The sequence below is a fragment of the Teleopsis dalmanni genome, chromosome 1, assembly GCF_002237135.1.
Source record: "Teleopsis dalmanni isolate 2A chromosome 1, ASM223713v2, whole genome shotgun sequence".
Classification (NCBI taxonomy): domain Eukaryota; kingdom Metazoa; phylum Arthropoda; class Insecta; order Diptera; family Diopsidae; genus Teleopsis; species Teleopsis dalmanni.
The window spans coordinates 208,439,351-208,451,796 of record NC_051846.1 but is presented as its reverse complement, the minus strand read 5'-3'; positions in this window follow the sequence as shown (position 1 = coordinate 208,451,796).

Sequence of the window (12,446 nt, the reverse complement as noted above, 5' to 3'; positions counted from 1 at the left end):
TTTCTTTCATGATCCACAACACATAGTTGAAAATGGCAATCCATTTTTTAAGGTTACCTACTTTTAGTCTAGACATTAAATATAAAATTTTATATTTTATAATGATTACTTTAAAGTTATAAAAATTTCATTTTATGTATAAAATATTAAATGCAAACTGAGCTGTATTCAATAGTAAAACTCAATGCTCGAACCAACTTTTCTATTAAAAAAATGCTTCCTCAATGAAATATGCAGGATGAAGTTATATAAATGCTTTGTGCTCATATAAAAGGAAATACACTTGAGAATTCGTTTTAAATAATTTGAGCCTTTTTAGAGCAAAAATAAATATATTTTACTAGTGGCGAACTTTATACTACGAGTAGTTGCAATGTTAACGAGCACAGATACTTTCAAAGGGTTGATAAATCTCTTGTGTTCAACTAAACCAGAAAGTAAAGAAAAAAATTTGCATTTTATTGAAATTCTTTATCTTTTATGCCAATATTATTACTAGTTGCAGAGCAAAACGTGATAAGTGAAACGCATACGCGAAACCTTAAGGATATAGATATAGCTGAACCAAAGTAGCTAATAGATATGTGTGAGTAATGCAGATGAATTTATTTCACACAAATTCTCACTTTATCAAATGTTTTAGTTAAAGTTTAAGTTGTTAAATATTTGTAAAATATTATTTATGCATCAATGTGCATGTACCTTTGAATATATAATTTTCATAAATTATATATGAAAAATATGTATAGTTTGTCACTGGGGTTATTGAATTTTTAAAATAAATACTTAAGGATGTCGTTTTAGCCATGCTTCGTTGCATGCAAGTTTAATGTTGCTTCAAATTTTTCCCTGTTCAGGTGCAAATGCGTTCGTCGTAGCTCCTCGTAGCAACCTCAAGTGAGTCTCAATAGGTTAAACGTGACGTAAGGAAGATAACTTTCATTGAGATAACAGAAAATGAATTTCTAAATTAATTTTTAATTAAAGGCAAATGTAGAATAGTGAGAGTGAATACAATTCAGTTGATGAAAGGTGTAGCCGAACTGAAAGGATTTACGCTTAACATTTCCAGAACATTACTCATACGCACACAATGTTTTTCGCTTCAGATGTACTTTTCCTTCAACCATTGTGCTGTATTCTCTATTCTTAGCACATATTCCTTTACACTGAACTGATTTATATGCTGCTCTGATTTTACATTATTCGTTGTTTTTCATGATTTCTTCTCTGCTAAATGCAACTCATTCGTCTTTTTGTTGAAATGCAGTTTTAATACTTGACCGCAGAAATGTGTGTAGTTTTCTCAAGATAGTTTTACTTCAAACTGCATAAGAAGAATAGTTTATATATATAGTTATTTAAAGTTTATAGCTCATGCATTGCGCATTTCTTTTATACGTGCTTTAATAAAAGTTATTTAGAGGATAGTAAATCTTTCTCCGTCAGATATGTTTTCATCGAAGCGAAACTAAAACTTGATATCCGTTAAGATATTAAGCGGTTTATGGTATGTATAACTTAATTTTAATATATTAACGATATATAACGATATTAAAATGATATTAAATTTAATTGAAAGGGAAACCATATTTACTTTGCTTAAAATTTTGTCTTTAAGAAGTAGAGCTCAATAATGGCAAAAGATAATAAAAGATGAATGCAAATTATATATTTCGTGAGTTTGACGAAAAATGCAAAATTTAAAATAATTAGATTAATATACGACTATTCACAAAATAATAAATTAAAAACACTCCACCATTTTTGCAATGGTTGTAGGTATTAAGTTTATCTATGCAGTTAAGTAAAGATGTTCTTGTGTTTTTAAACTACCCGATATGCAAATTAAGAAAAACAGAAATTTAATATACTAAAAGCATATTTAAACATAATTTAATTAAGCGGAAATGTAGTATACTTTTTAAAATCATATAAATTATTAGAAAATTCAGTAATCATTCTTAACAACATCATCATCATCATCATCATCATTACAGCTATACAGAACTCATTTAGAGCTCAAGCTTGCTTTAAATTTATTTTATTCTTCTTTTTTTTCATGTTTTCTATTCAGTTGGTAATGCTTCTCTTCTTAAGATCTTGCCGCACACTGTCACTCAATGTTTTCCCTCGTTTTTTTATTATTATAAATTGCTCTTTTAATATTCTAAAGGTGTCTTGTTTAAGGTAAACGTATATGGTGTCCTATCCACTCAAGGCGTTGATTGTTTTCATGGTTATAGTTGATACGGATAGATTCAAAATACGGATAGATTGTTACTTTTGTATATATAAATCTCCAAGCTTTACACCCATAAAACACTAGTGGTAATATTATTATTTTATATAACACTATTTTAGTTTTTCCTGATTTTTTATACGACATAGGCTATTTTACGGTGCAGTAGAATATTTTTTAGAACAGTTTTAGAACATTTGTATTATGTCTTGCATATTCAATGTCATTGTGTCTTCATTATTAAAAGCCACTCTTGAATATGTGTAGTTAGTTATGCCTGCGAGTTCTTATGTATCAATTTTTATCATAACAGGTATTATCATTTTTGACGATATTAGTATCTATTTTATTTTACTGTGATTTATACTTATGTCCGTTTTACGGATTTCAAATTAAATTGTTAAAAATACTTCAATTAATACTTAATGGTAATTAAGTATTAACGCTTAAGTATATAAGCCTTCATATGGCTTATATGATCTTTTCTTTAAGTTAAAATATAAAACTCTAAGGACCGATATCTTGGAAATGATAGTACATTGACATACAGCGTGGTAAAAAAGAAATGCCAGAGACATCGGAATCTAGCCATATACAATATTATACATATTACATCAAATGTAGCAAGCACATGTGAAAAATATAAATATGCATATTAAGTAAGAAAAATGAACACCAAAAATGAAATTAATAATACATGAATTATTTAAAACTTTGCTGATTTAGTGTTTTCATTACGTGATTATAAATATCTGCAATGGGTGATGCCAATATTTACTACTGGGTGCAAATTTTGCTTTTCTGTACCAAATAGATTTCATATAGAAGTTTTTAGCAACATCTAAAGTGAAATATATTAACCAAAGCTTTTGGTTTTAGGAAAAAAAGCTGTCGATGTGACAAGAACCAATGCCAACAAAAGCTTTTTCAGCGAAAGCTTTTCGCAAAAAACTTTTCAAATTTTCTTATACGAAAAGCTTTATTTTTTAGCTTTGGCTGGACTTTACAGAAAAATTTATAATTAAGTATTCGTGCTCATGATAATTTAGCCATAAGTTTTCATTTCAATCTCTTCTTACTTTAATAAGGAAATGTTCCAGATATTAATTTAAGTTGAAAAATTTTTTCAGCTATCAGACCAACCACAATAAAACGCTTTTATTTAAAAATTTTAGAAGCAGATATTTCGTTCTTTATTTTAGAACATCTTCAGTGCTTAATTTTTTAATAAAAAGCTTAACTTAAGGTTTATAAAATTACAATTAAAAACAATATATACGTAAAGTAACATATATATAAAATGACACTATTAAAGGCACAAATATTAAATTAACAATAATTATTTTTGTTTTTAACATCACATATGTTCGATATCAGACAATAATAAACATAGAGTTTCTATGTTTCTATGAACGCCATAGTGGAAGTAATTTAACCCTTTTATCTAGGGAATTGGAATAATACTTTTCGGTAGGCTTGAGCTTGTTATTAATGCAGTATCCTAGGCCTTCGCGTTCGAAAAAGTGGAATTTTTGCAGATGAGTGCAACTAGTTACTGGACAAAAAGGATAGAGGTACATAAGAAGGGTCCTGAAAAGCTCTTTAGATAAAGAAGTTTTACCTTACACTTAAACTAATTATGTCTGTGAAAAGTATTTTTACGTTTGGAATGCCTGAAGGTGACATTTTGGATGGAATATTTAAATAGAGGTATGAAGTAGTGCTTGGGTTGGATCTTTAGAGACACAAGAGACCAATGAACTTGAGCATATCTAATAAGAGGTATAAAGTAATACTTGGATTAGAGTACAAGATACACAGAGGACCAAGGGATTAGGGTTTGTTTACAAGTTATATTACGGATCTATCACTTTGATATGAATTTTCATTGCTTTAAACCTTCTTTTACAAAAAATTTAGTTATTCCTTGGGAAAAATTGCGGAATATGCTTTTGTTTGTCTTCCTCGTATTATCGAAGTTAAGAAAGCTAAGATGAAGCTAACAAATCAATACTATAAATAATGAAATGTAAGACATATTTAAACACGAACTAAAAATAAAGTATACAGAAATATTAATAAATAATAAAATTATAAAAATGTGTTCAAAGTGCATTAGAATTTAACGTAATTTTAAACTACGTTGAATATGTTTTGCATATTCCATTGTCCGACCCTCATTCCAACTAAACACTTTTCAATTCTAATCCTCTTTGATGTTTTTAGAATGTAAAAATTTAATATCAACCATATTGAAGAATATGAAAAAGCTGATCATAAATTTATCATGTATTTATGTTAAAACATTTATGAAACAATTTTAAATATTTTGCCCTCATGATGCTGCATAAGCCATAGCAGCAGCACCAGCACCGGCATGAGTATCAGCAGCAAGAACACCAACAGTTACTTCGTCATATTGAACCTTGCCATGAACCTGAGATTTATTTCTGCATGACTGCACCCTACCTCGTTAATACCTTAAAAATGCAGATACTTTATTTCTATATTGAAACTCATGCAGGTACCCCGGGTGACTTCTTCATATGTGTGAGTCGGCAAATCGCGTTGCCTTAAGTTGACCATTAAAACGACATTTATGTTGACTCTGCTGACAGCCACTCCACTCTAGTATTTTTAGACTTAGAATCGATTTATTTTTTATCTATCGAAGTTATTTTTAATACACAAAGTTTTTACTGTAAATAAGGAAAAATTGATTCGAAATTTTTATGCTTATCAATCTTGCAGGTGTCGTTGTCTGTCAGTTGCTGTAAAAATGTAGTGACTTTTCGCAGATTGTATATATTATTTATTTATTTATAAGCACATGCTGTTCTTTTTTGAGATTTTAAGATATTGACATTACAAATATATTTTCTTTAAGTGCAAAATTAAATTAGTGGATTTCTATTTTGGCTAATGGCCAATTTCTGACCCTTTAGCTGCACTTTTGCCTTGAACCTGAAAAGATGCAATAAAAGTTGATAGGTGAAAGTAACTGGAAGAAAGATAAAATTTATATTACAACTAAAATTATAAATGAATTTAGAAAACATGAATGCAATAATAATACTAATATACTTTTCTCTTTTCAGGTAAGTTTTGTTATTACACATATTTGTATGAATGTAAGTATAACTATATATTTATGATTATATTATAAAAAATCCATTAAAATTACTGAATAATATTTATCTAATATATATATATTTGTAAAGAAATTTCTTAATAGAAATATTATAAATTTATTTAAGAGATAAATTACCCTAAATGTTATGTTAACTCAACTAAATCATGTCAACAATTTAGTAAAACAATCACATACATCGCACAGCATTCTTATTGCCAAAAAACCATAAAACCTTCAACTTATACCCATGTTTACCCAATAAGTAACTTTTTAAAGAAATATTACTAACGTGTGCTGCCTTTCTGGTCTACTTGTTACTTAATTCAATTCCTACTCCGTCCACATTTTGTGCCGGAGACGTCTGCAAGTATCGACTACAAAGGTCAGCAGCAGCAGCAAAGTAAAATCGAAGAAAAGCCAACATGGCAATTTTTGTTAATTTTTCAACTTCAGTCCGGAGCAGCGTAGGAGGAGCAAAAGGAAGCCACTGGTATTTAGTATTCAAATAATGTAATTCAGGATGTTATTTACAAATCCCATTATATGAAGGTAGAATTGCAAGGTTAGGCAAATTACTTATTCGCACAGGGAAGTCAACAGGCCAATGAATCGGTCTAAGTAAGCAAAATGGTGATTTGCTGACACGCACTCAGAAGCACTGAACTCTTGAGGAGAGTAGTAAATTTGATCAAAGTTAATAAATACTTTAAGCAAAAAAAAGGAAAAAAGAAAAAATGTTAACATGCAAAATATACATCGATAGCCAATTCAAGTACCAATGTATTTATTTAGTTAAGTAGGTATTTCATCAGTTCCTGCTACTCTACTCGGAATCCTAATGAGGCATGTGTATTACATACATAATGTGCAACAAATCTTACTTTTGGTTATTTCTTATTCTAAAAATCAACGAAAAAATCATGTCTAAGTAATCATCAGTCCATGATATCATGTATCACAAGTATTTTTGTGTTTTTGGTTTTTGAGCAAGATTTAAGTCGTAGTCCAAATACGGTTTACTAAATGTCTTATGCTTCAACTAACTGTGATCAAACAAGAAATTTTTTCCTTCCCAATGAAAACTACATTATCTCTTTTTGAGGAAAATTACTTTCGCACTTTAGTTTTTTGACACCCAAAGGATTTTTCATTCAATTCTTATTCAATTTAATTCTTAAGGCTCTTTCGACCTCACACTCTTCATAGTTAGCCCAAAAATCATTTGCCTCCGTTACCAAACTCATTGTATTACATTACATATCGGCCTCATATAGATATCCCTTCCATTTTATATGTTCTCAATTTTCACATCTTCAAATACTTTAAATCTTTTAGAGTAATATAAGCTTTAGTAAACAGATTGAAGGATATTTCAATTATAATTAACCCAAGAGTATCCATATTCACAACTATCTACAACTATTCAGAAAATAGTTGGAAAGAACTCAGAAATTTATAAATATGTTATTTGAGTATTTTGCAAAAAATCTCATTTATTTTGCAGTTACATTATTTTATTTCTTATAATTTAATTTAATATACATATCCAACTTACATCTTACTTCTGTAAATGTTTGTAAGGAATTTTCCTCGCCGTCCTCGAGCACATCCCACAAGCACTTAAGTTTTAATCGAAATGTGCAGATCACTCATACGTCAAGTGTGACTATTCAGTTTATGTTCATTCGAACGTATGAATTTATAAGTTTAAACAATTTCCAGTCACAATCCCTCGAAATGACATGTATTCCTGCTTACGTGGCATAAACATGGAAGCAGAAATGTTGACACTAAATTTCATGCCCCGGGAATATATCGTATATTCCATATGAATATTTTGGCATCCAAAAAGGCTTAACCTGAAGTGTTGACATTGACGAGGCAGTCGTAAAAGTCAATACAAATAACGATAAGCCTAAGGTATGAAATGGAAAATTGAAATGAAACTATTTGCTTTAAAATGTTTTAAAATTAAATTAAGTAAAATTATAACTAAATTTGTCAGAACAAGAAGTGCCTCATTTCTTCGCTGCTTTTACAATCAATTAAAAATCATATCGAATTTGGCATTTGAAAAACGTGGCTAATGTCAAATCAGAATTCTGTCATTCTTCTAAAAATATTTACAAACAAATCGAATAAATTGAGTTAAAATAGAATTTCTCATGCTAAGAGTTTTGTTATTTTTATCCTCTTAAATAAAATACGAAATCATCGCAAAAGATTTTTAAGTGCTGCCAAAAATGATTTCGCTCCATTGCAAGATGTCAACTTTAAAATTCGTACTGTCAGATACTTTTGTGGATGATTTCCGAATGGCTTAACTGTGAAAATTGGCGCAATTGAAATGGACGAAACGCAACCGAATGGGCAAATATTTGAATGTATTTATGAAATCTCTGAGGCATGATTTTGGTATGCCAAATATTTATTGAATCGAATGACAGATACTCATACAATGTGGCCATTGTATGAGACGATTTACATTTCTTAAACATTTTCTTGAACCCAAAATTTATTTGCAATATAAATGAGTCAATAATCGTGTCAAGAGATTTATTTCTTGATTTCAGAATTCATGGATGAGGTTGAACTTATTTATAAATTTATAATAATATATAAATTTTGAAAATGATTGATATTGTTTTTTCCAGCAATTATGATCAATATTTCTGTTTATTTATATATATATGTATATATATATATATTGTAAAGTATGTTCTAAATGATTTTAAAGCATTGTGTCAGTAGTTTATAGAGACTTTTTTCAATAAGATTTGATGGTTTTTTTGAACTTTATTAAACGTAATTAGGTTATACATTAGAAATATAGTAAAAATAAAATATCTGGCTTTCTAATAACATTGGACGCACACAGTAATGAGTTCAGAATTACTTAAAGCCCACTTTTATCGAAAAATTGTAGTTAATGAACTAAATTTTTATTGTTAAATCATTGTCTTATATACGGTCTGTTCCACAAAAGCTTACTGATTCATCGATCGATATCTATAATCATTTACTTAAGTAAGATTTTGCATTTAAGTATACGCCACTCAACGCATTCACCTCATTGGATAAAGTGCGACTTTCAATTTTTCAGAGAAATGCTTACAGAATAAACATAGAATCCATTCAAATAGCTTGTACTGATATTATAAATCAAAATCACTTCAGTGTTAACAACTCTGCTCCTATTTCTTCATATCTCATGATATTTTTAAAATATATCAATCAAAGTTTGTTATGATGAGTAGACAACCTACTACAAATACTTCTGGTCACTGGTGTATCAGAGAACAAGTGGAGAAATGCGCATTCCCTTTAATACTCATTGTCAAAATTGTGGAACATTACAGCAAAAAGAAAAGAAAAAAATATTTTCTCTGTTAATGCCTGACTGTGGGAAGGGTGCTTGATAATTACAAGCACCACAAGACAGTTTCTTTAGGAGATGTCCTTTGTAATTTTTAATATGAGCGACTGCAAACGATACTACAACGATGAATAGAAGAAAAAAGGGATACTGGACTGAACTAAGAACGATTGGGGAACTTGAGTCATATGAATGGCACTAGATATAGTGGCTTACTCAAGTTTTATTGCCAACATAAACTATTTGTTTTTCTTTCTTTTTTTTAACACTTGTATCTCATGTATTTTGTTTTGATGAGTCTTATACGAATTTTTCTATATCTGCGAAAAAAAATTAATACATTTAATAAATTTGACTGCCAACATCCAGCAGTGGATTGGCAGCTTAAAAAGACTTTACTTCAAGAGCAATTATTTAATAAGTAAATAAATGAAAAGAGATTAAACTTTTTACTAAATTTTTATGAAAATCTATAAAAAGTTTAATTTCTTTGGCTTTACTTGCTTATTAAATAATTCCTCTTCGAGTATCACCTTTATAAGCTGCCAATTCTATACAACTTGTAGAAGCAATCGTAAATATTAAGAGCGTTAAATCTTTTAAAAGTTAAAAAAAATTAAAAGAGAATAAATTATTTGATCTCATTTTTTTAAAAATATATTATTGAATTTTAATAAAAATATATTTTTTCGTTGAAAAAGACGACAACTCAATTCAATATATAATAATTTTTTTGGAGGATTTATTAATATTCCCCATCCTTAAGCTCTCTCTCGTAGGCATTCCACGTTTCGCAGAATATGCTTTTAAAAAACCATTTTTATTGAATGCTGTTTTTTTGTGAGCGAATTGCTAAGAAGGCATAAGCTGCATTGAGTGCAGGATTTTCGTATTTCCTGTCCGTGCAATGTCAACTGGGAATTAAAATACGGAAGTCGGAGGTAAAAAACAAAAATAGTCCTAGAGAAAAAAACTGACATAAGCGCATTAGACCAAAAACGTTGCGTTTAAATTAACTCGAACGAACTCTCCAATGAAATATCTGTTAAATAAATTTCGATTTTCGAAAATTGCTGTCTTCGTTTGGCTTAAAGACAGGATTTAATTATATTTTTTTTCTCCTTTAATTTTTTTTTTTTTTTTGATTTTTGAATTTTCTAACTCAACAGGGAATATTTTGTGCGGAAAAAAGACTTCCTGTTGTTATTCATGCCGGATGACTTAGTTATTGTTTCCTTTTGGCATGCTCAAGTCTACGTAAGTGAAACACACCGCATTACGACATGTACACCCTCACCCAGACAAGAAAAGCTCTCGTTTTACTTCGCTTTCAAACTTAATATGCTTCTGCGCTTTCTGTACAATAAAGACAATGCAATTCGGCCTGTTAACCTTAACTACGCTGTATAACACATTGTTGTTATTGTTTTTGCTTTCAATGTTCGTGGTTAACAGTCACTGTTCACTGTTCACTGTTGCTGTCTGGTTTGCATGGTTATGTTAACTTCAAAAGTGCATAGCAAATATAACAAGAAAGTGTGTCAAAGCAAAAAATTATTATGCAAGAGCGTAAGCAGTAGGAAACCATAGAAATTTGTAGTTGCAATTGTTGCATATTCTTTCACTTTATTTTATTATTCTTTTTGATTTTTCATTGTTTTTTTTTCCATTTCAAGTATTTATTTTGCTTATATTTCAAGTGGTTAGAGCAATTTCTTAACAACAATAGTACACAAACATAAACAAACTTAATATGGAGCTATAAAAAAAAACAACAACTTCAAGCGTATTTATACACTTCGACCGCTCACACACACACACACACACACACACACACACACAGCAATGCAGAACAAAGTAGAAGTACTGAGTTTATTCTGCAGTGTCACGCGTCTGGTTTTGTTATTTTTATTGCTGTTGTCTGGGAAGAGCAAACTGTGGGTGTGCATGGCCCCCTCCCCTCACTCTATGCTTATTTTTGTTATTTGTGTGTTTTGTCTTATTTAGTTCTTAAACAGCAATACAAATAAATTAAAATTTTGTTTTTGCTTTTGTTTTTGTTTTCGTTTTCGTTTTGTATTATTTCCAAAATTTTTTTTTGTTGGCAGCATCTATGAAGCTTTTCTTTGCCATTTGCTTATGGTGCTGTTGTGTTAGGCTTTTTGTTATTGTAAAAATTCTTTTAAACGCTTTGGATTTTTTTTTCTATTGCTTTGTTTAGTTTTATTCCCCGGTACTACTCCGACTGTTTGCAGTGCACATGTTTGATTCGAACTTATTTCTGCTAAAAAAGCTTTCTTTGTTTTGGTTATCAGCTGTTATTGTTGGTAAAGAATTCAAATAATGTCTTTGGTGTGATATGAGATTTTGCTGCATTTTCTATGTTCCAGAAACGAGTATGTGAGCGATTGTAGTGCATTTATCTGCAATTATTTAAATTGTTTGCCAATAAAAAAATTTTCTTTTAACGTAATTATATTTAATATAAAATTAGCAAATAATAGTAATTGGAACGCTTGTTTTATTCTCTTTTTGAATTATTCATAATACATTGAAATTATTTAAATATGTTAATAATTTTTATATTTCTTGTTAGAGCTTTTTTAAACGTTGTTATAAGTTCTTGAGATATGCATTTTTTGTATAAATTGATTTTAAAGAATTTATATGTTTAAGTGATAAATAAAATATCGTTTAGTTAGGTTAATTTTAAATGTGTTGAAGGCACCTGACTGTTAAACAAATTACAATAAACTCAGTCACTCATGGAGGAAATATTAATAAACCCATAAGGAAACAAAAAAATATTGCTCAAATGTACTATTAAAAGTAAGAAGTTGTGCAGTTTTTATAATATGATAAACATTAAGCCAAGTGTCCTTACAAGAGCTAAGTGCTCTTCTCTTCCCCGAAAATTTGAACCCAATCTATGAGAGACTTTATTGATTCCAACTCAAAACGATCAAAATTAAAGTTAGATACGTAAGGCAATAGCCAGAAATTTATTTCAGGTAGTACTTTCAGACAACTTCAATAAATTTAAAAATTATTACCTTTTCTTTATAATTTAAGAAATTATTAAATAATAAGTAACTAAATAAATAATCATGATTAATTATTATAATTAATATATATAAATATACTTCATTGAAAATGAAGTAAGTAAAGTTCATAATTTAATTTTATCAATATATTCATTATATGTTGTATATTATAAATAAGTTGGTGTCATACATACTTCTGGTCGACAATTTTTTTGGGAGACCAATATTAAGCCAATAAAGATTTTGTATTAAGCTTGGTAGTAAAAGTAATTCTAACTTGTTTGAAATTTTCCTCTTAGAAAATTTTTTTCACTTAAAAACTGCATTCTAAACACTTATTGTTATTAATTTATATATATAAATATATATTTATATATACCTATAAAAAAAAATATGTATATATGTATATATATATATTGTATATTATAAATCTTCTTTTTCTTATTTGGCACTATAATGCAGTATAAACTTTCGCCACCTCATATAAATATATATTATATATATGATATATGATTATAAATTATATTTATTTTATTATTAACTTTTTGAAAATTATTATTAAACAATTTTTTAAATAAAAGTTTTGTAATATTTTTCTTGAGTGATTTTAATTCAATTAAAGTATGCAATTACAATTTTCAATTTGAATTT